Source organism: Alexandromys fortis, unplaced genomic scaffold (genome assembly GCF_014885135.2).
Source record: "Alexandromys fortis isolate MF-2015 unplaced genomic scaffold, M_Fortis_MF-2015_v1.1 scaffold_14, whole genome shotgun sequence".
Taxonomy (NCBI): Eukaryota; Metazoa; Chordata; class Mammalia; order Rodentia; family Cricetidae; genus Alexandromys; species Alexandromys fortis.
Genome location: NW_026067910.1, coordinates 19,327,672 through 19,354,582, shown reverse-complemented (window position 1 = coordinate 19,354,582; position 26,911 = coordinate 19,327,672). Strand labels below are relative to the sequence as shown.

General features: G+C 52.3%; 1 protein-coding gene across 5 annotated transcripts in view; it reads right to left on the bottom strand.

Moving 5' to 3' along the window:
• Zmiz1 (zinc finger MIZ-type containing 1) overlaps positions 1-26,911 on the bottom strand; it is a 201,137-nt gene that overhangs the window by 59,235 nt on the left and 114,991 nt on the right. The window contains exon 1 of one of the 5 annotated variants that reach the window (XM_050138037.1): positions 1,663-1,825. The exons of the other annotated variants lie outside the window; for them this stretch is intronic. The gene's annotated coding sequence lies outside the window, so the exon portion shown is untranslated. Of the gene's footprint in view, positions 1-1,662; positions 1,826-26,911 lie in introns of those variants that run through there. 5 annotated transcript variants of the gene reach the window in all.

Genomic DNA, 26,911 nt, shown 5'->3' with positions numbered 1-26,911 from the left:
GGTGTGGAAGTACTCTTCCAATCCTGCTGTGGGCTCTGCACGTTCATACACTCGCCCAGCAGTCACTGAGTATCCATCTACTCACTGCCAAGCACTGTGGTGGGCAGTGGAGTGTAAGGAACCCATGGTTCTTGTCTTTAAGCAGCTTCATCATGAATTGAAGGTATTACTCCAGTAGGGGTTATGCTGGGTTTCTTCTCTGCATATGTGCTGGGCTGGGCACATTATTGCCCCCACAGCTGACATGGGACTTCTTTCTGGAGTGCATGGGGCTGTGAGGGGAAGTGCTTATGGCTGAGGGAGGCTGTGCAGGAGAGAGCAAGAGCAAGCAGCACTAGGAAGCAGGCCTCAAACTCTGTGCAGGCGGTTGCTTCCGGTACAGTCTCAGATTCTCACCAAAGCTTCGCTGTTTGGTGGTTTCTCACTAAGGAAGTCTAGGGTAAAAATAGCCCTGAAGGGACTCCATTCCAGCTACTTACAGGGTAGTCACTGCCTGGTTAAGACGTTTAAAAAAAGGAGGAACAGACTTACTATAAGTCATATAGACCTTAAATCTCAATACACTTGTGCAGTGGGAGATGAGCTTTGAATCCAGAGCCTCTGAAATGGAGACCACTCTCACAACGTTCAGGTTTCCCGGTGACAAGGCGATGTTCACTCACTCCTTGGCCCAATTCCTGGCCTATTCTCAAGGATGGGGCTATTGAGAAACACTGGTACCAACACTTCCGGCAGTTGCCTCACAAAACCTTCCTCAGAACCACCTGCTATGTCCAGGCCCATTGGTTGTTAAGCCCGATGGTGAAGGGCAGGGCACTGTGACCCCCACTGTAATCCCTGATGCTGCTCTGAAGCCCATCTAAGGAATACTGTCTGCCCTCCTCGTCTTACTGCAGCTGGCTTCCAGATGAACCAGGAACTGGGACTTATCTATGTGCTGGGCATCAACAATAAAGCCTGGGGACCTCTGGCAGGTGCTTCTCAGCCCCTGCAGTGTTCTGGGAAACCTCTCTGCAAGGTCTTGTAGAAGATCTTCGGTCGGATGCCAGCCACCCCTACCCACCACGGAAAGGCCCTTCTAGTGCAATACAGATTCTCCTCTACCTACCACCACCACTCACAGCAGCAGGGGCAGCTTTTCCAGTAAACACTTGTCAGAAGTCTGCTGTGCACCCATCACCTCTGGGAAGGGAGTCCTGTAGCGATGGGAGCCCCCAGCTGTCTTCAGCATTAAGGATTCATTCTGATAAACGAGTAGCTTTAAGTTAAAACCCTTAGCCTCCACCAAAGGCTTCTGGACTAATTCTTATTTTTGAAAAGGGAACCTACCAGGGATGGAACCTTGTAAAATGTCTGCTGGAGAACCAACACTTCACCTTTAGGAAAGAGGCTTGGGGAGCACTCTTTTTGGTCCCCCACCTACCGTCTCCTCCAGAGGAGGAAGCAAGGTCTCCTCTGTGGGTGCACAAAAAGGGCCTTGTGCACGCTAAAGCCACTCTCATGGCCAAGCCTCAGGCTGACACCATGCAGCACACGGTGCTACCCACAATGCACCGGCTCTCCTCTGTCACACACATGCACGCACACTCACCCCCGCGCCCGGAGGGAGCCAGGGCCCGGCCCGCGGGCGCCCCGAGCCGACCCCTCCAGCCCCACACTCACCTAGAAGTTGTACAGCCCGCGGTCCCGCCCTGGCGCGCCGAGAGGCTGGAGTCCAGCCCGGGGCGACCGCAGTGTGCTACTCCGGGCAGGGATCAGCCGGCGCCGAACAAAGGCTGCGAGCAGGCAGCGGGCGCCGCCTGCATCCCCGCTCCGCGCCGGGGCGGCAGCGGCGGCGGCGCGGGGGCCCCGGGCAGCAACGGCGCCCGCTCGCTCCGCGCTGCCCGCTCCGAGGGCGCTCCGACTCCCGCGCTCCCGCTCGCTGCCGCCCGCCACCGCCGCCGCTGTCCGGCTACCGCACCGCACACATCAATTATTCATCGCCCGTCTCCAGCTTCCCGGGCGAAGCCAATCACAGGCGGAGGCTCCGCTAATGGGGCCGCCGCCGCCGAGGAAGCAGCCAGCCGCGCGCCCGGGCGCAAGCGACAGCCCTCCGGGGACGGGGATGGGGACCGGGGGCGCGCGGGGGGGCGGGGACGCACCGGGCGCGCAGGAGAAACTTCCCACGGCCCGCCGCGCTGCGCCGCGCTCCTGGACCCCGCAGGCGTGACCACCCAGCCTGCGTGCCGCCGCGTGGGGCCGGGGGCTCGGAGGAAGCCGGGCGCGCCGCGGCGGCGCGGGGTGGAGGAGGAGGGGAGGGAGGAGGAGCGCGGGAGGACGATGAAAGGCGAGCGGCCTTGCCTTGGCGTCTCGGGGGAGCCCTCCCCGCCCCGCGAGCCTCGAGCCCGCACCCCCGCCCCGCAGCCCGCACTCACTCGCGTGCGCAGCCCGCCGGCCCAGCCACTTCACTGCGAGGGAACGCTAGTGACTAGGGATCCGAGGCAGCTCACATTTCAAACTTGGCAGGGGTGGTGCTGGTGCACGCCGCCGCCTGAGAGAACGCACGACCCGACGAGTGGCGCTCCAGCCTCCGGGCGGGGGCGGCGACCGGGCCCCTCTCCCTCCCCCGCCTACGCAATTAATTGGAAGCAACACTTGTACGAGTGGGGCTTCTGGAGCGCTGTCGCCCGAGGTGGCCTCCGGGAAGGCGCTGGCGGTGGGTGACTTCGGGTGCCTCTCGCCCCCGCCGGCGAATCTTCCCAAGTGGTCATGCTAATGAGGGTCCGCGGCGAGGCCCGGGTGGGGGAAGGGGCGGGGCAGGCTGGGGACGTCCAGTTGCAACCTGGGTTTAAAAGGTTTTCTTGAACAGGTTAGTGGGGGTGGAGAAGGGCTGGTAGCTTGGCAACTTACTCCCCCGGCACAGGGGTCCCTATCGCCCCTGGGATTTCCCTAACGCGGGGCCCAAGGTAGGGTGAACTGGCGCATGTAAGCTCTGGTCCCTGACTTCGGGGAGTTCCTGTGCCGGGCAGCTGTAGGGAAGCCGGGGGCGGCTGCTGTGCACAGCCCCGCCCCCGCTCCCGAAGCAGCCGCCTTCCTGACACTGCATCCTGTGGTGGCCGCGGCCTCTTCCAGCCAGTCAGTAGCAAGGGTTTCTGGCTTTCCGCAGCAGCTTGCCCTTCCCACTTTTCTGCCCCTTAGGCACCCCTGAAAGCCATTAGCTGCACCGCCTAAAAAGATAAGCTCCTCTCCCTCCTTCGAGGGCTCTAACCACCTAGATCACTCGCCAGCCAGGGAGAAACTGTTTTATAGCCCCCCTTGGTCCCTCCCACTCGCCAGTGAAAGTTGTTTGAATGAGCTCCTAACTGCCCCAATTAGGAAAGTAGGAAAGGCCGGTCACTCACCCCCAAGAAAGGCAGCCAAAAGCGGCCTTTAAATTTTCTGCATCTGGACACCGATCTCGCCGGCATGGGGAACTGGCGCCCTTTGCCTTTGAGGGTCGTTCTTATGGCACAAGTCCCTTCAGTATGAGCTCTCGACTTGCCCCTAAGCATTTCTGCTTGACTTGCTGCCTGCCACGGAAGTGGCAAGACAAATCACTTATCTAGATATTATGCTCTTGCTCCTTGTTTGACACGAGTCGTTAGCAGGCTCTAATCCCACCCACTGCCACTTGAAATATCACTTTCAGGATGGCATTTGGAAATGCAGTTGTCATAGGCTTTCTCTCCCAGGAGCTGGTTAAATAGATTAATTCCTACTTCATAACTGGCTTTCTTTTTGCACAAGGACTAGCGTCTGCAAGTGAGATTAATTGGCATCTCCTTACTGGAAGGGCCATCCTCAGGGCAGTGAGGGAATGGACTTCTCTCTGTTGTACACATATTTCAGGTGGGGCTCACTCTCATCTCCTCCTGTGTTGAAATGGTTTCTTTGGGGATATTCATTTACTCACTGGGATATTTACTGAGACTCCCCCTTTCACACAGCCCCACAGAGATTTGGGGCTCAAAAACTCTCCCGCCCATTGTTCCTACTACTCAACATGGCCCACATTGCAGGAGCAAGCATAGATACACACATCCCTAAGATTTACTTCCTTTCCGGTGTTAGACTGACTTAGTCTTAATTAACCAGAATCCAAATCCTAAAGCTCCTAAATAACCAGACCCCCTCCCCCCCCTAAAGTTTTGTACAAGGTCAGTTTACAATTCTCAATAGATTCTTAGGGCCTTTTCCGCTCCCAAGGGCACACACATAAGGCAGCAGATAACCTCAGGACAGGAGAGATGGCTCAGAGGTGAAAAGCTTGAGACCTGCGTTCTGTTCTCAGCACCCATGTGGCAGCCCACAAGCATCTCTAAGTCCAGTTTTAGGAACATTGGAGCCCTCTTGTGGCCTCCGAGGGCACCAGGCACACAAGCGGAACAGACGAACAGGCAGGCAAAACCACTCATACGTAATACATACATATATAAATGAACATAATATTTTAAAGAAAGGTCATTTCTGTAGGTTGAGTGAGGATTCGGAACTGAGCAAAATTTACACCTTAGAGACAGGGATGTGGTGGTGGCAATCCTCTAGAAACTGTAACCACACAGTCCCGCCATTGTTTTGCCGCTAAGGTCCTATCTTCCAGATCTCCTAGGGAACCACTTCAAAAGCACCAGAGTGGGGCCCAGAGAAAACAATTAATATTGCAAGATTCAGGGTTTTCCAAGGTAACCCAAAAAGTAAACTCTTCACTAGCATATTTACATAATTAAGAAAACAAATTGTTTTCAAGCACCCATTCATCAGTCCAAACTGGCCCTTTTCACTTGCTAATTTCTAGGCTCTCGGCTCCGGAATCAAGTCCCTCTCGGCCCTCTTAGTTAGCTCTTTTTAGGATTGCCGCTTAGAGTCTACAAAAATGCCGGCACTCCACACACTAAATTCTTTAGAAAGGCCTTCCCCAACTAGCTCCAAGTTCCAGCCAGCTCCACAGCTCTAACTTCCAAAGATTTGCTCAAAAGCCTGGGGCCCACAGCCGCTGCTCCACCCACGGCTTGCCTTGATAAGGATCTACAGCAAAGAGGCCGCAGACAAAGGCATCCCGCGACTCTACTCTCAGGCGCTCAGCAGCTCTCAGAGTGACCTCGGCAAGTCGCCCCTTCGCCCCCCCCCCACGCCCCGGGGGGAATGACTTGGGAGGAAGAAGAAAGAAATAAAGAAAGAAAGGGCGAACTGTAGCCCCATGCTGTGGCTCCTTGATGAATGGCCGCCAGGCTCCGGAGGCCTGACACTGGATCAATAGCGGATGGCTTTTCTCGCGGGTGTCTGAACTCCTGCCGTGGGCCTTAGTGAAGAGGAGCCGCCAATAAACACAGTGCTGGGGCATGGCTGGCTGGCTGGCTCCGGAGAGGAGATGCTTTATCCTCTGCATGCCTGTCAGGCAGAAGCCCACCTCTAAAGGACCCGGTAGAGAGGAGGGGTGGAAAGGGAGGTAATGAAGTCAGGATACCACTGACCCAGCTCATCGATGAGGGGTGGGCCTCCTGGCATCAGTTCCAGTAAGTAACTAAGACACCTACCTGGGATGCAGGTCACTCGGGTATTAAAAGTGGTTCCAAGCTGGGTCATCCCCCACCCCCATATACAGCTTTTTTTTTTTCTAGTGGGAGGCCTAGAGACCCAAAGGCCACCAGGGAGTTAAGAAGGCAGGCAGGCAGGCAGGAAGTCAGGCACAAAGGTCTGCGAACAAGCCAAGCACCCAAGACCAGGGAAGGCAGAACTATATTGCCATGATGTGGCCCAGATTCTGGGCACTGGGTTCTGAGCCCCAGAGATGGAGCAGATCTCTAACTCAGGCAGTTTGTGGATTCAGTGGGATTGAAAATCCTGATGACAGAGAGATGCCACTTTAGTGGGCTCGGACACTCAGTGGGAAGATATGGTGAACAGGCGAGCCCCAGGTATGTATACCTGGTCCTTGAGAAGCATGGAGAAAATCAAGGGGGGAGGGCAGAAAGGAGCGCAGCTCTGAAGTCCCCATGCAGGGAATGAGTCACAGGACACCAGCCACACAGGCAGCTAAGTTGCCTGAGGATCAACCGACAGCATTTGGTGTGAGTCACCTTCTGGGCCCTGCCTCTAGAAACCACCAATTCTGGGGTTTCTGTCTCCTTTTGCATGGTCAGGACACAAAGGACACATCCTTGTGTGACACTGTTTTCTCTGCCATTCTCCCTCAGTCCTGCTAAGTCCTTCCTAATCTTGGAGATGGAAGGCACAGGTAAGGTTTGGCTTGTGGCCAGTGCAGATGTTGCTACAGGAGCCTAGAGGTTTGCCTACACCAGGGACACAGTGCAGGGTCACAAGGCTGGGTTCTCCCTTTATCCCCACTAACACCTGGCCTTTGGATGCTTGTTGGTTGCTGTGTAGGGTCTAGCGCTTTCTGAGCATTAACACACAGCATTCTTACTGTCCCTTACTGTGTCAGGAGTTATGTGCCACACAGAAGGCAAAATAGGGAAAGAGAGGCCAGGCAAAGTTTGGAAAGTACCTAAGCCTTAACACATCCTCTACATGCTACACGTTATCCTGTCCGACACGGGATGCCTAGACTCAGCATTGTCGGTAGTGAGCAGAACTCCTGTATTGCTCCTAGAACACCACATGACACACGAAGAAACAACTTAATGCTTTGTTTCTTTTGAAATCCAGCATTTGTATGTTTCACCTACTTGCTGTTGGCAGGGACAGCTCCATCAAAAATAGGATGGGAAGGAGACCTCATTACCCCCTCCTCCCATCATAGTGTCCCCTGCCCTTCCTGGAATCGCCCCCAGCATGGTTCCTCATCCCAGCCCCAGGCAGCTTTTCTCAGAACCCTGCATTTGGCTTCTGCCCAAATCCTATAATCATTTCATTTTGAAAACAACACCAGCCCCTGCCCCTTACCTCCACTCAGCATGTACGAGAAACCCTACAATTTCCAGGTTATTGGAAATCCAGGAAAGCTGCCTGCATGGCTGGCAGTGGTGGGGGAGTAAGCTGGGGACTCATGAGCCAGCTCAGAATGGCCCTTGTAGTCTTTGGGAACTGCCTCTTCCTAACCTGCTCAGCTGGTAAGGGGGACTAAAGTCAGGTTCTCTACTTGTGAGGACCCCTCAGCAGGATTGATGCCAATGGAGAGAGCCTGATAAGCCAGGGTGGGAGCTGGCCCCAGGGCTGGAGTGGAAGCTGGAAGAGTCGCTGTCTTTCTGAGCTCAGGAGGTAGAGGTTTAAGAACCAAGCACTGGACATGACAGTTTGGCTTTCAGAATCTACTGGACAAATGAGTGAGAACACCCAAAAGCAGGTCTTAGTGAAGACTATATAAATTGAAAAGTTATGGTGTGTTGGTGAATTGTATGACTCCCCAAATGTTGATTAGCCCCAGAACATATGAAGGAAACCCTATTTAAAACAGCCTTAGGCTGGGCGGTGGTGGCGCATGCCTTTAATCCCAGCACTCAGGAGGCAGAGACAGGCAGATCTCTGTGAGTTCAAGACAGAGTGAGTTCCAGGACAGGCTCCAAAGCTACAGAGAAACCCGTCTCGAAAAACAAAAACAAAAAATAAAGAGCAGTCTTGGGCTGGTGGGATGGCTCGGCCGTTAAAGGCTAGGCTCACAACCAAAAATATAAGAAATAGAGTCTTTGCTGAAGATCAAGTTAAGATGAGGTCATGAGTGTGGGCCCTAGTCCAGCATGACTGGTGTCCTTGAGAAAACAGGACATTTAGATACAACAGTCAGATGTGCGTCCCTTCTTCAGGGAGGAGTAGGCAGACTTTGGAGACTGCAGCAGCTTCAAAGTCCTATCTGAGGTGCTCTAGCAGCTTGGAGGGAGCCCAGGGCTGCCCCTTCCCTGGGCTGCCCCTTCATAGGCACCTGGCATGGCCCACACTTTGGTCTTGGGTCTTCTGGTCCCCAGAAATATGAGACAATTAATGCACAGCATAATGGTACCTGCTCTAGGGCCTTTATTGGTGGCAGCCCATGAACATAAGGTGAGTCTTTTGAAATCTAAGTCACAGCCCATCAGGACTCCAGAGGCTTCAGCTAAGTCAGTCCCAATTATGGCTCATGGTTGGGGGTCTCAGCTCCCGTGGCTGGCCAGTCATTGCTCTGCTCTGGACCCACTTCCTCCTACTGCCTCTGTTGACCCTGTGGCAGCCTCCAGACCCCCTTCCTGTTTCAGACACCGAAGTTTACCATCAGGACGCTGCCACCTCTTGCAGGTTCTCCCTTCACAGGCGTGCCTTCCTTAGCCTTGCTCTCCTACACTACAGCCCTTCCTGCCTCATCCTGGGGGTTTTAATGCTGTCTCTCTGGCTGAAGGGCAGGCAAGCTTCGTCACCTGGGACTGCTGTCTGGTAGAAACTGTATTGACAGTTTCTAAAATATGCCCTACAAATCCTTAATAAATATTCTCCATATATAGGAGACCGAGAACAGCTGCCTGAATTAATGAGGGAGTGAAGAAATGAATGATGTACAGCCACTAATCCTAAGCTCCAGAGATCTGCATGTCCTGGCTACCTGTGTGTGCCTATCCAAGGACTAGGTAGCCAGCCGACTCTCTGGCAGAACACAAACTTATTTTCCAGGGAGGAAATCTGTTTGGACAGGAAGCTTAGGCTGGCTAACAAAGGGGCCGGGAAGTGGTGGGTGCATACCACATGAACCAGGCCTCTAATGAATCTTTTCCCATTGATTTCTAGAGTTGCCGCTGAAGGGAGGGGGCACAGAGGCAGTTCACATGTTCATGCCTTGGCAATCCTAGGGGTTTTATTACTTCTCCCAAGACACAGCTCTGATGGAGGTTTCCAGATGGCTCCAGGCCTGGACCCATGCAAGATCATTGGAGCTGGAAAAGCAATTTCCTTTCCTGTCAGAGCAGTCTGTGTGTCTGTCTGTGAGGTTCAGAGAGGTGCAGTGGCTGCTTTCTGTCACACAGCAAATCGGAAGCCAGGGGACGTTCTTCAGCCCTAGCCCTGTGAAGAATGGGGACTTCCGGGGCATGGTGGTGATTGGCTGCCACCCAGATGTGTAAGTTGAGGGGGTTGGGAGGGAATGACACAGGAGCTCCTGTTCTGGTAGGTTTAGTTTCTGAAGGCCTTGCTTCTTGGGGGTACTAGAGAAGGGGAGAGCAGGGGTTGTGCAGTGGGGGAGCATGCCCTGACATCTCAGTGTTCTGGGCAGAAGTTTCAGAACTCGGCAGGCCCATGAGGTTTGCCAGGAATCTATCCCCTGGTGCGGCTCTCACTCTCCTCCCTCTGTCCTGGCTGCCTGCACCCCCCCCCCCCACAGTGGGTCAAGTGAGCCAGCAGTGTCTTCTTCTCCCAAGTGTGGTCCCACCTGTCCCCCACCTCCAGGGGCTTTGGACATGAGCAAACAGGCCACGCAGGAATGTTTGTCTGGGGAAACTCTGTAGCTGGCCGCCAGGGCAGGGCAAGGTGTGGGAGGCCCAGTGTTGAAATCAGGATCCTTGGAGCTGCACTCAGTTGAGTAGTACATGCCTTCCAGGGAGAAAGTTCTGTTGCCTGCTGGGAGACCAAGGGCAGGTGACCATCTTTCTCTGGGTCCTGGTTTCCTTTCACTAGCAGGGAAGACAGCTAGTGTGGACTCTGTATCTCTTTCCCTAAGTACGGCTGGGTAAGCCCTAAGGGGCAGCAAGCCCATTGGGGTGACCTTGCTCAACTCCTAGGAAGGTGGCACTGGGCCCAGCAAGAGACCCAGTCACATCATTGAAGCCGCCGCTATTGTAAGAGACACACAATCTTCTTTGCCTCTCCATTTCTTGAAGCTTATTTATAAAGATCTAATTCTGTTAGACTAGCTACTCCATACAGGCAGGAGCTGTATCTGCTTTGTTCACTGGCACATCTCTGATGGTTTGTGCCTGGAACACAAAAGGTGCTTGACAAATGCTTATCGGATGACGAATGGAGAACCACACTAACTTATTAGTTAGTGGTACTATTTCAGCGTTACCTTTTATTGTCTATATCCCACAACTGTCCCATAAATGATTATATATTATATATTATTTTAGGCTTAAAAGACAATCAACTTTTACTTTAGAATTAGTTAAAATCCGAAGTAAAACTCCCAGCCCTCTCCCCTGCAAAAAGTGTTATATACTATATTCACAACCAGTAACTTGGGTATAAAGTATGAAACAACCTTTTATCACTGACTGACTGTCAGAGGCCTGGCATACTGGTGACCTAATACAGTCAGGTGACCCAAGAGTGAGGTGTGTCCACTGGACATGATGGAGGTTTACCATCTATCCCTCCTGATATAGCTCGCTTCCACCCCAGCAGACTTCTGGTCTCTAAACTGTGTTTTCTGCCTCTGGCCCCAGCTCCATGGTGAGACTCCTAAAAGGCAAAGCTGACCTTGTCGCTCATCTTGTCTAAACAGCACCCTGGCTTCCTACAGTTGCCAGGACCAAGTCTAAGGTCCAGCTTCTGAGACTGGCATTCATAGCCTCAAATGATGTCCTCGGCTTGGAGGGCTTTTGTCCGGTGCTTGCTATAGTGCTGTGTGCATGGACCCTGGTTTGCGTACATTACTGGTGTTCCTACATACCAATCAACATGCTGGGCAGCAGCTGGCTGCCAACATGGAGTTGGGAAGAATTGGCCATGCAGGAGTGGCAGGACAGAGGAGCCTCAACCCCTGTCCACCAAGTTCTGGGATGTTCCAAGGGTGGAGGAGCCATGAGTCCCTGTCAGTAGCTTTGACTGACAAAGAACCTCCATCTCTGGGCCACTGTGGTATGGGGGCAACTATGATATGAGTGGTATCCCTCTAGAATGCATGTGTTGACATCTGCTATCCAAGGAGATTATGAAGAGGTGGCACCTTTGGGAGGCGAGGAGGTCATGATGGTTGCACCCTCAGGAAGATGATTGCCCTGTTGAAGAGGCTTGAGGGAGCTCTGTCACTCCTCCTGCCAGGGAAGGATGCAGGAAGTAGGTGCCAGCAGATACCAAGGGCCTTGCCCAGGCTCCTAGCTGCTGCTGTTTAGATCTTGGACTTCCCAGTCTCTGTGTTGTGTACTGTAAACTTCTGTTGTCTATACATCATCTAGGTTGAAGGATGCTGTTAGAACACTTTGCATACTGCCTGCTTTGTGCTTTCGTTAACTCAGCTGGGATGTGCAGAGTGGGATCCAAGCTATTGCTCCTGAATGGTCTGGAGCATAGAGAGCCCACACCCACCTTGGGTTTCAGACAGACCTGGGAGCATGGTGTGTAATTGAATTTGGCCTAATTAACTCATTGAGCTGAGGAACAACCATTACTGACAGAGCCCTAAGTGTCAGGGGTGACTAGACGGCAGGAGCCAGGAGAAAACACCAGTTCCTGCAAGCTCCCACACCCTCAGAACCCTTAACTCCCCGGATGCTAGGAGCCCCAGAGCTAGGCACTGCTCCTGTCATACCAAAGAAGACCAAGGCTCTAAGAGACGCAGCTCTTCTGTCTGCCTGGGATGCCCTTCCTCACCCTCCTCTCAGGGCAGCTTTGCTCTTTGGAGCTTTCCTTGGTCAGCCTTTCTAAGTTCTCATCTGTGAGGTGTTTTCACTGTCCTTTGTGCAAGTATCAGTAGAGAGCTTGCTGTAGGGTGAAACCGGTGCTCACCTCACACACACTGTTTGCTGTGTCCAGCACAGAGTCAGGCACACAAGCCTGTAACATTGGAAGAGGCCCTGCTTCGAGGTCAAGAGCCAGGGGCTTCAGATATGAGCCCTCAGCTTGAAGTGAGGAAGAAGCTAGGATCAGGTTCAGGGTCCCACATTTGCTTCAGTGTCCCCCCCCCCCCCCCGCTGTGGTTAAGTGGAAGAACAGGCTAGCAAAGCATCCAAAAGCAACTGGTGTACAGAAGTTCAGGTCTGAGGGGACTGAGTCAGCAGCCCACTGGCCTAGCTCAGGAGGCGGCATTCCCTTTCACCTCAACCTCTCCGGCTATCCCCAGACTTCCAGGCACCCTCCTTCCTCCTTCAGGGACTCCGGTGTACCTGGATCTGAATTCTAGTCCTGCCCATTTGCTAGCATGTGGGGGAGGGGATGGTCCCGCAAGCCACTCAGCTCCCTGAGTCCCAGGAGAGGATGAATGTGTCCTGTTTGCCCGGCATCTACAGCATGGTGACGATTCAATAAAATCCGTCTCCTTAGACTGATTCGTCAGTGCATAAGCATGGCAGCCCCTATCTGAAGTGCCTGGCACCAGAATCATCTCAGATTTCTGGGTTTAGGGTGGAGTAAAATCAGCGTATATACATATTCTGGGAAGGGGAGCCAAGTCTACTACTAAATGAATTTCCAAATAACAGGCACCTTATGCAAATAGTCTGAAGGAAAATTTTAACAACACGGTGCACTGATTGTTAAAAGATGGGCTTCTATAGACAAGGCTAACTCAGGATATCGCTGAGGATGGCTCTGAATTTCTTCTTTTCCCACCTCTATTGTTGAGTGCTGGATGGCCGATGTGTGCCACCGAGACTCATTTTATCCAGTGCTGGGGTTCAAAGCCAGGGCTTTGGGCATGTCAGTACTCCACCAACCAAGCCACATCCCCAGCCCTGTACTGTTGATTGTGACATGTCTCCTGGGATCGGGTGTGGAATTTTCCACCTACGAGTATTCAACAGCCAGGCATGGTGGTGTTGACCTGCAATTCCAGGACCTAGAGTGTGGTACCATGAAGAGTTCAAGACTAGCCTGGGCTATATGAGATCTCGTCTCAAAAAACTTCAAAAACAAACAAACCCCCTCAAAACACTTGAGACTGTTAGCAGTGGCAGGGGGTGCCACAGTGACAGGCATTGTACAGTATCCGTTGGGCCCTATGAGGGTCAGGGATGCTGGGAAGACCATGTTCCACTCTTGGCTGGTCTCTTCTCAGATCAGATAGGCGCTGAGCCAGTGATCTCACGAACCCTCTGAGCTCAGACACTCATGTCCGAGAGTAACAGGAGCAGGAAGCCGAGAGCCAACACTTAGGCTCATTAAGTCATCTCCAGCAACTCACTGCTGGAGGCCTGACCTACTTATCACCCAGGACTTCCTCTCTCACAAGGGATTCTTTTTAGTGGGTGGAGGACAGCGTCCTGTATCTGCTCTGTCTCAGTCAGTGGCAAACAAAACACCTCTTATTAATACGACATCCTGTTCTCTCTTCCAAAAAACAAAACAAACCAATCAAACAAACAAACAAAAAACCCACCCAGGAGGGAGGGATCATAGCTCCCTTTCTTGATATACCAGAGTAGGCACAGAGTAATCACGCTGGTTTTCTAAAGTCACACAGCAGCAAGGCTGGGGCTGTGTGCCAACGTAGAGTGAATGCTTAGTATGCTGGAGGGCCTAGGTTTGAACTTCAGCACCAGGAAACAAAGCCACAACTCAAAAGCAGGCAAGCACATGGCAAACCTCAGGCAGCAGCCGTTGCCATCTCCAGATGGACACTCCTTGTCCCGTCCTTGTGACTCAAATCATTTAAGCCCAATGCCTGCACACTGGTCACTGAGAGCCAACCACACTGGACTGGTCAGGACATGGCGTTTGATAACAGATGGCTGATGGCAAGAGAAATAGCCACTTCCGTGTAGGAGTTCTAGAAGGGCCGTGTGCATGGCACGCTGCTGCTCACTGCAGGGGCTGGTGTTCTGGTCCCCAGCCCACTTCTGGACCTCCAGCTGAGACGTCATCTCTGGGTTACCTGCTTAGTATAGGAGTCCTACATAGAGCTAACAGAGCCCTTCTCAACCAAGGCCAGAGCCTGGGACCATAAGCTTAAAATCGAACTGTGGTCCAATCTGGGCTCCAGTGCCCTGGGTGGGGCTCAGCATCCTATTTCCATATTCAAAGGGGGAGCCTCTCTGCTCTTTTTTTTTTTCTTCATTTGGATACAAAAGTCAGACACAAGATCCAGCCTCAGAAGTGGGGTATCTGACTCTTTTTCCGGGGATCACCTAGTTGTCTCTGTTGGCACAAGGGTACATAAGTGGTACCTGGACACCCTCACCAAATTTCACAGCTGCTCATCTGCCTCCCCAGGACTAGAACTGTACCAATCTCCTGTCTCTTCGGGGAAGGTAGGTTGTCTGCCCTCTCTCCCAAACCTGTCTGCACAGATATGCATTCTGGCCTCTGAAAGGGAGGGAGACATCTGGGGTACATCTGAAAAGGAGATCAGGACCATGAAGAAACTCGAGGGAACAGGACTACTATATGCTAGCTACGTTACTTCTGTGGTTGAGGCATTCAGGAATGGGCAGAGCTAAATGGCAGCGGGCATCCTAGGGTTGTGCCTTAGAAAGAGGAACAAGATGCCACGGTGACTCCACGGTGGAACATAGCTGAGCCAGCAAGGCTAGGGCTGCAGAGAGCTGAGATCCCTGGGGGACAGGAAAAGACAAAGAGGATGAGGAGAGCAGGAGCCAGGGAGCGGGGAGGGACAGAGGCGGAAGAGGCAACAGAGAATAAAAGAGGAAGGGGCATGGAAAGGAGGGAGAGAGGGAGGGAAGGGAGAGGTGGAGAATGCTCAGAAAGAAGCCGCGGGCCCCTAGGAAATGGAGCTTCCCTGGCAGCCCCAACATCAGAGCAGCAGACCCTTGGAATGCAGTTGTCTAGTTCCGCCTTGACCTCGTCCCTCTCCAGCCATGTGGCCCTGAGCACTGGACTTTATTCCTGTGAGCCTCAGCTTCCTCAGCCAGCAAAGAAAAGCATTCCAGCATGAGCTGCTACCTTAGTGGGTAGTGCGGCAGAGGGCTGTGCTTCCCCACCCCCACACGGTCTCGTCCTCTGGCTCCAACCTCGCACAGTCAGCTTCTTGCTGGATGGCCAGCAGGAGCTTTTGACATGCCCCCTACGCTATCCTATCTGGGCCATGTGACTCTTCTGACATTGTAATCCTGCTAAGCATGTCCCTGCCTGGTCCCAGCGTGTGAGCTCTTTGAAGGTGCAGACAATCTCGGGGCACACAGGTGCTTAGGTTGCAGGGGTGAATTCGGCTTATTTTCAATAGGCCGCGAGTTTCTGCTGACTATAATTACGAGGCAGTTCGAAAGGCAGGCTCCTAGTAACTCCTGTTTCCTGCCAGAGACAATAGTGTCTCTTCATTCCAAACAGGTGAGACTGGGTCCTCCGGAATTCCCTGCAAGGAGTCCAGCCCCTGGGCAGTGTTCCCCGGCTGGCCAGCCTCAACAAGCCTCCATGTTCCACGGAAGGTAAAGAGGCATCTGGTAATGATAAGCCATTGGCCAGAGCTCTCTGGTTCTTACAGCAAAGGCAAATGACAAAGCCAAGGTGGGCCTGCTTCCTCCCAGCCACCTGCCTGGCTACCACCCTGTCCCTAGAGAGGGAATTATCACTATGCAGAGCTTCCACTGCAAAAACACAAACACCTGGTTGCCTGGGCAGCACCTTGCCAGGGTGACAGGATCCAGATGGTCCCTCGAGAGATAGCAGGGTTGCCACGGAAACAGAAGTGCTGCTGCTCTAGCTGAGAGACCTGGATTCTAGATGCACTGGACCCCAAGCTGAGAGAATTGAAGTGATTTTCATAAGGCTATGCCAGGAGGTTTCCAACCTGGACCACAGAGCAAAACTTTATAAATGGTCAGCATTCTGGTGTCCAGTGTGTTGGGAGATGCCACCTCCTGTGGCATCCTTTGTCCCTAAAGTATAGGACTGTAGAATGAGGCCAGGATCAGGTGTCAGGGCTAGCCTGACCTCTACCCTAGGTTGTCCCCACTTTGGTTTCTCATCCTGAGTTGCAACTATTTGATGAGCATTCCTGGCACAGAAGTCAGGAAGGTCACTGGAAAGTGGCCAAAGAAAGGCTAGGGCCCCAGACCAGCATCCAGGTTCCACTACCTGGCCTTTGAGCCACACTCTGTGCACTGGGACTTGGGCAGTTCAACTGGGCGAGAAGACCAAGTGCACTTCCTCCTTGGCAGTGACTGATCCCAGGGAGGGAGGGCGAAGAGGTGGGGCCAGGAACAGGAGAGATAACAATGTGCCTGGAGTCAGCAGGCCAAGGCCACACCCTCTTCCTCACTGGCTTCTTCCTTTTGCTCTTTCACTAAAAGGGGCCCTCTGTGCTGAGCCCCAGCCCCAGTCCTTCCACCATCCCCTGCCTTGTTATCAGCCTGTCCGCTTCCTGAGTCCCTGCAGTAGGCTGGGTGATTGCGAGGAGCAGACCCAAGGTTGATAAAACACCCAGCTTAGCACCAGACTTCTCAATAAACGTTCTTCTCCCTCTTTCCAATCCCGAGTTCTCAGAACGCTGCTGGGAACGCCTGTTGAGACAGAGTTCTTGCCTAGAGCACAGACCGGGCACTGCTGGCCCCATCCTGCCTTCCTCTGTCCGCTCTCTACTCTGCAACTTCCTCCCTCCCAAGCGCTCGGCCTTTCTTCATGAGGGGAGGAGATACATACTAATTCCATGGAGACAACAGACCAGGCTTCTGGACTTGGGAGTCACAGAAGTCCCCACTCCTGTACCTAGTATTTGGCCCGCCCCCGTCCCTGCCCAAATGGGTTCAGCTAGCATGTTCCTTGCTTGCAACTGATACAAACAGACCCCTTGGCTCTTCAGACCCCAGTTTTTGGCTTCCCCTAGGGATGCTAAGTATCCCAGGAGACTGGGTGTCAGTGTGCTGGGTAAAATTGCCAACACACAGGCATCACCAGGCACCAGGCTCTGTTTTAAGTTCTGTTTTGAGTTTGAATTGTTGGTACTGTTGAGATACACAAAAAGGTTGGTAACTTTGCCAAGATTACACAGCTGGCAAGTAGGGGGCTAGGTGGCATTGAAGGCCAGGCAGGATGCTTCTGAGCCTGCATGTTTAACTGCTGCTCTTCTCTGGGAACTATCAATGGTTGCTGGAAAGAGTTCTTGATGTCAGCTGGGGCCAGCCCAGTCTCTCTGCTCCTCACCATGAGTACTGAATGACTCCAAAGATGGAGAGGTGTTTAACCTATAGCAGAGACAAATCCCTATCACTTATCTAATATTGCCATATGCAAGAAATTCAGGCCATCTGGATAGCTCGAGTCACTAACATTTTTATTATTCATTTATTTTGTGTAGCCTAGGCTGGTCTTGAACTTGGTATCCCCCAGCTGGCCTGTACTCTTTGTTTTTGACATTTATTGTATTTTTATGTGCATACGTGAGGCTATGTGCATACATGCCACGACATAAATGTTGAGGTCAGAGGACATCTTGCAGCAATTTTTTTTCCCCATCTACCAGGGACAGAACTCAGGTTGTCAGGCTTAGTGACAAGCACCTTTACCTGTTCAGCCATCTTGTCATACCACCACTGTTCCCTCTCCTTCTCCCCCTCCTGCCGTGTGTGTGTGTGTGTGTGTGTGTGTCTGTCTGTCTGTCTCTCCTGGGCCTCACTATTTAACCCCACTGGCTTGAAACTCTCTACGTAGACCAAGCTGGTATCAAACTCAGAGATTTACCCGCTTCTGCCTCCTGAGTACTGGATTACAGTTTGTTTTGTTTCTTTGAGACAGGGTCTCATTATGTAGTTCTAGCTGTACTGGAACTTACTCTGTAGTCCAGGCTGCCTCGAACTCATAGAGATCCACCTGCCTCTGCCTTCTGAGTGCTGGGATTAAAGGTGTACGCCACTAAGACAGGCAGGCTGTTTTATTTGTTTGCTTAGTTTTTTTTTTAAACTTCAGTGTGGATGTGGTTTCTGTGTACATATGGGTGCATATCTGTATGTACAGGTTCTTCATGTGTGAGTGAGCATGCATGCTACAGCATGCATCAATTGAAATGTCAATCTTTGCCTTTCACTGGAATCCCACAAGTTTCCAGGGATTCTCCCGTCTTGGCCTCCCATCTTACTACAGGAACACTGGGAATATAGACAGATGTTACTACACTCATCTGTATGTGGTTCTAGGAATTTATTAGGACTCAGTTTCTCAGTGCTTTCCTAGCAAGTGCTTGACCCACTGCCATCTCCCTAGTGTTTGAGACAGGGTCTCCGGAAACTCAGGCTGGCCTTGAAGGCCTGACCCTCCAGCTTCTCCCACACGCTGGAATAACAGGAATGCACCGCCACACCCAGCAGATATTCTCGCTTGAATCACAACTCTGACTCACAATAGTTGACCTTTCTAAACTTCAGCCTGTTCCCGTACACCAGGCAACGGACGTGTAAGGCTGGGATCGTGGCAGGGGATGAGTGACGGCTGCCCCCCTGATCTAAGGCTTGCTGAATTATGACTGAAAGGGGATATAAAGCAGATTTTCTCCTAATCCACACGCCCTTTCCTAACCTGCCCTGGCTGTAAATCTAAACAGGCAAGAGAGATAATAACTGCTGATTCTTGTCTGTTTCTCCCAGAAGGTATTTACAAGGCTGCCGACTTGCAACACTTGCTAAGAAAGTTTCCAAACCAACTTGCCCACTTCCTGCCAAGTCCTGGATCTACTTCACCTTCCTGTCCTGCAATCTCTAAGAAATCCCCCTCTTGGTGAGAATGCTAAGCCCATCATCTTAAGGACCCCCTTACTTGCCCTTTTTCTTTTAATGGTGTGGATGGCTTTACTATACCATGCCTCCTTGAGCTACCCTGGGGCGTCAGAGGGAGCTGTTCCTTTGGCAGGACCTCTGTGCTGAGCGCACCTTTGTGTTAGGAAGCTGAATGCTGGCATAGAAAGGAGTCACCTGAATGGTGACAGTGCTTTTGGTCCTTCACCTCCAGAGTGGTTTTCTAGCTACTCAGTTCCCTTGCAGACCACAGAGAAGCAAAGATGGCCGGGCTAGAGCTTTGGCCCCACTTTCTCTCCCTGCCACTTCTACTGGCAGAACCTCGGTTTGGGATTCCGAGAGCGGGACCTGAAGACTGGTGTGGCATCTCTGTCACTTCTCACCCACAGAACGGGAGCGTTCATTTATTTCAAACTGCAAGCGCTTGGGCTGGCTCTCTGTCCCTGTCTCTGTTCCCTCTCTCTCTCTCTCTCTCTCTCTCTCTCTCCCCCCCCCCCTGCAGCCCGTGCTTAGAGTGGACTGGCAACGGAGCCCCATCATTCTTTCCCTGTTTGATGTTTTTGTGTGTGTATGTGCTGAAAATCACCCAGCATCCACTACCTCTTTCTTCCTTTTGCAACCATTTCGTGGTGCAGATGAGTTAGAATGCAGGAGAACTCGAGGCTGGGTGGAATCAACATCCAGTAAAATGCCATCATCCACAGGACATGACCCACAGGATGTCTTAATATGGTTCCAAGTTCCCATGAGAGATCTAGTGTTCAACCAAGACTCAGGAGTGGCTTTCACGGTTTTCCCAGTTTCTGAGTGTGGCAAGGGTGGCTAGTCCACTGTAGGTAGTGATAAAGAGTTTTCAGGTAGTAAATATAGTTATTTTTTACACTCCTCATGTAAGAGTCAAAGAATAGGGCAAAATTCAGCAAGACAATCATAATCTGACTAGACTGTCTGTCATAATCTGGCATCTGTCCAGGTGGTGAGAGGGGGGTACAGAGGACCTCTGCATGGAAAGCTTTCATGGTAGGCACTGAGAAGGCCTTATTTGCTCCCTGCTAGACTGCACACAGTGACCTGGCAAGTGGTTTTGCCCTCAGGCAGAGCTACCTGCATGTTGGAAGTTGATCCACCCTATCCCTCAACCCCAGAGAGCCTTCCACTAATGACAGCCGGCGGGGGGGGGGGGGGGGGGGGGGGGGGGGGGGCAGGGGGAACAATGGATAAAGTCCTTCTTCCCCTGTGGGTCCTAGCAGGTGAGGGCGAGGGGCGAGTTCTCCTGCCTAACAGAATTCCAGCCAGGCTGAGCACCAGGAGTGGACGGCAGTTACCGTGTTTAACAGCCATACTTGATGAGGTCTCTCTTCCTACCTGTGCTCCTATTTCTCCATCATGCTCTCTGGGACCCTTCTCCGGAAGAGGAGAAGTACAGTGAACTTATCATTGCAAGATCTGCATTTGGGGGAACCCAGGTCAAGCAGCTCTCTCAGCAGGAAGCCTTTAGAAGCCTGGCCTCCCCTACCACAGGCATCCTGGATCCCTACTCCTTGACTCACAGACCCCAGTGCTTGGATTCTTAGCTGAAAGAGCTTTGCATCTCCTGGTAGGATTACAGCCGCCAGACACCTCCTACTGTGGGTGGATGCCCGCCTCTCTTCTCTAGCCCCTTTGGCCTCTCAGTTTGGATGGATCTGGAAAGTAGACACCTGGCTGAGCCTCAGGCAGCCTTGGCCTTGCACAAGTCTCTGTTGCAGGGCGAGGAGGCAATGAGCTAATTCTTCAGAGGCAGAAAGAATGGCCTCCTGACAAGAAGAGACCTGTCCCCTAGGGCTCTTGGGGCACCCATGCGGGTTGTGTGTAGAGGGGAACAGCTGAGCCATCCAGAAGCTTGTCCTGTTCTTACCACCACCCCTAACAACTCCAATGAGCTCAGAAGAAACTCATGGGAACCATGAGAAATAAGGGGAAGGGTCACAACACCCGCCTCCCTTGGAGTAGATGTTTTTTGTAAGTTGATATTTTGGAACAGTGTTATTTTGTGGGCCTAATGTACGCACAGGCAGGCAACTTGTGTACCTGGCAGGTTATGTGTGTGTGTGTTTCTTAACAAACAAATACAATCTGCTCAGTCCATATAATGTTACATGTACATGTGTTTTGGGGACTGACCATTTAGTATTGGACAACCAGTTGGTGTGCTCTTCCTTGGTGAAGCTGGTTGTTGTTCTTCAGACCTGATGATGTCCTAGGCATTCCCACACAGTCCTTGTTTTTAGTGACCACTGTGGCCATGGAGGACCTCAGCCCTTTCCCTGAGTGGGATGCTCTTCCCACATCTGCCTGCTTTCTGACGAGACTCTGACCCTTCTCCAGTGTGAGCTTTATTTAATACCCTGGGGACCACCCTCCTGCCCTACCCCCAATTCCTTAGCCTGGGAATGCTGGTTCCTCCCACTGTCCCTGTTTTCTGAAGAGCAGAACAAGGTCACCAGATCCCAGGCCACATCCCCCAAGGAGCTGGGAGTGGGGGGAACCAGGGCCATTGTCCCAGGACAACCTGTCTTCCTGGGTCACTCACGGTCATTAAGAAGGAGGGATAGCTCCCTGGAGCCCAAATGTGACCTTTCTACAAGTTAATTCTGTCATTATCATTGGAAACTATGGGGCTGGAGTCTGTCTGGTCTGCTCAGTCTCAGTTTCCTCCTCTGTAAATGGGTGTGCCCCAGTGACCTCTCCCATTGCACTAAGCACATAGGTTTTGGTCACTATACACATCTAATGGTTAGTCAGTTCCCACAGGCTGGCAATACAATCCAGAGTCATTTCCAAGGGAACCTGTCCTGGGACAGGCAGAAGGTTCTGCAGGAGGAAGGAAGCCAAGTCCTCCCCCACACCCCATCTCTGTGCAGAGTCCACGTGGGGATGGTGCTCATGAGGAAGTCTGTCCCTGGCCTTGAGAAGGTGCCCTACGCTGCCAGGCGGCTGGTGTTTCAAGGACAAGGCCTTGCCTTCCTTCTATCTCTGGGGGAGCTGGCAGCTGTTAACAAATCCTCTGCAATTTGCACCCACCAATCCTGCTTGCTCACTGGGCGGCCGCAAGCCGTTTTTCACGCGGAGCTGCACACAGCTTTGTCTTAGAGAGACAGCTCTGGCGGGTGTCCCTGAATGGGGCCATTTGTCCTCCATGCTAAAGGGAAGGCGGCTGAATGCTCTGCTGGGAGCGGGGGCGGCAGAGGCAGAGAGGGTGGAGAAAGGCTATGGGGGAAGGTGAAGGTAAAGACAGAAGCCAAGACACTATGAGAAACCAGGCACGCTGCCCACCATGGAGGTGTCACAGAGCCACCATACAGTCAAATAGGTGCAATGCTTCTCTTCCAAGACGGGAGGACACTGGTTGTGATCTGCCTTCCCTGGTGGTAGAAGCCCTGACTGGCTTTTGGACACCTCTGGTCCATCCCAGTCCCATGACAAATGAACTACATAGCTGCCACACGCGCTGCTGTAGAAGGCCCCGTTTCAGCCTCTCCCCCTCCCTGGATTGAGAGCTCTCCTAAGACCTCCTTCACAGATCACAGGCAGAGAGAGGCAAGGCATGTCTCACTCAGTGCCTCTACTATGACTAGCTGACACCCTCTTTGGAAGTCATGGGCATGTCACACACCAGGGAAACAAAAGCAGACATATATTTGGGAACTTAAAAGTCAGCAAACTACATGGTTTCCATTCCTGAAAGGGCTTGGGCAGCTGCGCTGGAAGGTGTGAGGTCAGACATAGGCATGCCCACAGTGCCAGGCTTGGGGGTAAGACTGTAGGCAGGAGGTTGGGCACAGCACTTGTTCCCAAGGGGAATCTCATTAGACCATATCCATCTTGGGAATGCAGACCTACGGTTCCCATCCAAAGGAAGCAAGACATCTGTGTGATGGTGCTACCCCACACAGAGCAAATGCAGGCAGCTAACAGGCTTTTCCTAAAGCCACCCAGCAGTTCTGTGTCACAGCCAGTCGTGGGCAGCCTGGCTGTGTTCTCTGATTGACAAACACCCTCTGCCTGTCCCTAGGAAAGGTTATCTCTTTCCACTCCAATCACTCTTCTACCTCTACGGTCCCTTTCTCCAAAAGTCTGCTGGTGCCTGCCAGAGTAGCCCTGGGTTTCCTTGATGCCTACCACACTAGCTAGGCTCCCACACTTCCATTTTGCTAACACCCAGAAGAACTCACAGCCTTGGCTATATCAGGGAAAGAGAAGCACGGCAAGAAAAGCAGCAGGCATCTCCACCCCTGTCCCAGCTCCCCTGTGTATCCTCCTTTCCTTGGGTCCTTACCTTCTGGACTCTGACATTCTCTAGTCTGTTATTCCAACATGCACTGGCTGCTCAGAGGGTCAGCTGAGGCTACCTAGAACTATCAAGCACGAACACCAGCAGAAGTATGCAGAGGACTCTTGGGGACCTTGAACATGGCAACTGCCTGATACTCGTACCCATGTAGCCAGAAGGCTGAACCACTCAGTGCAGAAGAGGCTGACATGTGGTGGTGGAGGGGGTTGGTGGGCATTGCTACAGGTTTGGAGAGGAGTCTGGGGGTGTCAGGTGCTGGGCAGGTGACCTTCTACGCTAGGAAAGGGTAGGGGTGTGTGGGGGGTGCAGCTGGCTCCTCAGGGACCCTCAAGATGAGGATGCCGAGTGCATGTGCGCACGCGTGCTCCTGCTCCGGTGTGCGCAGAGGCTAAAGGCTGCAGCAGAACAAAGAGCTGGGGGCTGGGCATCAGAGGGCCCCACGTGGAGGCGGCTGCCTGGGCGGCTTGCTGTAGTGTCTGGCCTCTGCTCACGCTCTGCATTCCATCTCTGTCTCCCTCTCGCTCGTGCCATACAGTGCTGCCCCCAGGCCCGAGCCTGCTCACAGCCACAACCATGCGCACAGCCCAGCACTCTTGACAAAGCATCGCTGCTTGCAGCATGATCTCATTCCATGGCCTTCTCGGGCCCCAGCCTGGCCTCCTGACAGGAGAGACAGACGGCGGAGGGGTGGGAGAGGGGTGGGAGAGGCGCCCACAGATGCAGCCAGTCACCGCACGCGTGTGCGCGCACACACACACACACACACACACACACACTGCTCAGCTATTCACAGTCACACAGTCACAGCCATGCACCACCCCCAGAGCCCACACGCAGCTGTGCGCACCCATAGGTCTACATGTGCCAAGACCCCATCCACATACACACTATAAACGGAAAGACTCATCAGATACATACATGTGAACACACTCCAGACAACCTAGGCATGAGCATACAAGCAGATGGTAATGCAAACACATAGACCTACACACATACAGTGTACACATGCATGACATACAACCAGAGAAAGAGATGCATACCATGCACACACCCACACATCGTGAAATACCAGGCATGAATACACAGGGAGATGGCCTTGAACACACTCGCAGCACCACACACACACACACACACACACACACACACACACACACACAGAATGCATACATGCATGATACACAGTCACACACCAAACATAACATAAAGACACACATGCAAGCACAGCCACACACATGTATAGCCACATGTACCACTTGTGGGGACAAAGTCTGAGATGCAAAGAAACCAGAAAGGCACAGAAAGTCAAGGAGGCTAGGTATGGTCAAGAACTGTAAGGAAGGGACAGGCAGCAGAGGCCTTTGGGGACGAAGGACAGAGACACTGTATAGGCTAGCTAGACAGACTGGAGCCCAGGCAAATGGGGAAGACAGTGGAGGGGGGAGCAGTTGGGGTGCCATAGACTGAGCACAGAGTGCCATGACCAACACCTCTAGGGAGGCTTGGAGAGCTACAAGCACCTGAAGGGAAGGTAACATTCGATAATAGTATCGGGAAAGGGGTGCCTTTGAGGCAGAAGGAAGAGGTCAGGAGATGCACTGGGGACAGACACATGGAGAAGGATGCTGCATCTACTGGTGTCTATGATGCTGGGTACCAGCTGGGTCTCTTTCTTAGTCTTTACTGAAGGAGCCTTTTGAGTTCCCAGAGGCCGCTATGAAGCAGGTAGGCAAACCTTTGACCACTGTTCTGATGCAGGCAAGGTGGCTGAGAGACCCAGCCTGTGCCCAAAAAGTACTTCATCCCTTGAAAGCAACCAGTTGTTGAGGCCTCCAAGACTGGCCTCTACCCTCCCAAGCAGGGAATGCCCTTTTTTCTTGGGGGCACACCTTCGAAAGATAGTGAGTTAGGGCTTTTGGTTTTGACAAGCCTGTATCCCAACAAGAGACTCCACTTCTTCCAAACCATAGATTGCTGCATTACCAGCTGCCAAAGGAGTACACAGACCCCTTGCCTTAGGCCCAGCACGGGAAGGGGCACTGTGAACTGTGACCTTGTACTGCTGGTATGCAGACGGAGAGAACAAATCCCTGCTCAGAAGTGATAACATACCACTCAAAAAGTACAGCATCCTGCTGGAGAGACCTGTGCCAAGTGAAAAACTGCTTGGACCCTAGATGAGAACAAAGGCCTCTGGTCAGCTGTGACGGAGTAGGCAAAGCCCTTAGAGGAGGCTGGAGTCCTGGTGCCAACAGAGCAATTGTGAACTGTGTGACAGCTGACAAGCCATACGACCACTCTGAACAGTGTCCTCGCCCACAAATGCAGACAATATTCTGTCTCACGGGGATAAGGTTTACAGCACTCCACAGACGACTGCATGAGCTATCAGAAGGGTTTAAGCAATCCAGGACAGGTTTACAAGGCCTGAGGCCTCTCCCTACACTAAGGAGTAGCTCCGGCTTCCAGAGAAGCCCATTCTCCCTTGACCTTTGCCCTTTTCCCTCTTTCTTGATTTTGCCTGATTTTATTTATTTACTTATTTTCACGAGTGAGATGGAACCCAGGGTCTCATGCATGATAAAGTGTGCTGGTGAGTTTTCTGTAAACTTGACACAGCCGGGGTCATCTGGGAAGAGAGACCCTCACTTGGGAAAATGCCTCCATCAGACTGGCATGTAGACAAAATTCTGTGGGATGTTTTCTTGACTAATGTTTTACGAGGAAGGTCCAGCTTACGGGAGGAGGGGCCATCCCCAGGCTGGTGGTCCTGGATTGTACAAACAAACTGAGCAAGCCACGAGGAGCAAGCCAGTGAGCAGCATCACTCCACGGCCTTTGCTTCAGGTCCTGTTTCCAGGTTCCTGCCTTGAGTTCTAGCCCTGATTTTCCTTCCAGATGGGAGAGGGCTATCTGGAAGTAGAAATAAACCCTTTACTCTCCAAGTGGCGTTTGATCACGGTGATTTATCAGAACAACAGAAAGCCACGACACCAGGCAAGCACTCTACAACGATGTCATGCCCCAGTGGTCTCCCCAGAGAACTGTAGCTGGCCCCTGTGTCCTCACTGATCCCTGCCCAATGCAATTTGTTCCCTGTGCTAGCTGAAAAGACTGCCACAGACCTGAGATCCTAGCCATGTTCCCATTACTCTCAGGATAGAGAACACAACGTTTAAGACAGGGCCTACATGATTCAGTTGCACCGACTCCACCAGCCTCTCTCTGAGAACCACCATCCTTGTTTTAATCCTGACACAAAGTCCTGTTCCCCTGCCACTCAAGGACCTTTGCACAGAATGCCCCTTTCACCCGTGAAAGTGTTTGTTCCTGGTTTTGTCACATATTCAACTCTTTCTCAACTTGGGGAAGCTTTCCTTGACCCAGCATAGTCGGCATTTCCCAATCTCCTCCATAGTCCTTAGCACAGCTTGAACCTACAGACGTTCTAATGTGTGTGCACATCCACATGCGCACACGCGTGCATCCCCCCCACATTATAGTCATCTAACCACTCATTCTGAATCAATAAAGAAGGTTACATCATCCTGACACTACACTAGGTGCTTTACGTGTCTCTAGAACTTACCATGACCCCTATAGTACATACAAGTCTCAATATCATTCCTGCCCTCCCAAGAGATCAAACTTAGGTCTAGAGATCATATACTCAGCAAGGGCATACCAGATAGTCAGTTGTCTGTGTTGTTTAGAATGCGAATGTACCTGCTCTAAGCACATTCACGAGGCTGGCAGCAGATGCAAAATGGATCTTAGAGGAAAAAAATTGAGATGGGGTTCATCTTTTTTCTTTCTTTCTTTTTTGTTGTTGTTGTTGTTTAAGTTGTCCCCAAATTCCAGTAACCATGATGTGTTCCCCCAAGACAGAACAAACGTCAGCACCTTCCCTGGCCTCTGTAAACGAAGGGCTGAGAATCTGCGCGCTGTGACCAAGTCTCAATAGACAATGTTTTGCACAAAAGGTTTTTAGAAAAGCTAGATTGACAGGTTTATTTTTGTTTGCTTTACAGGG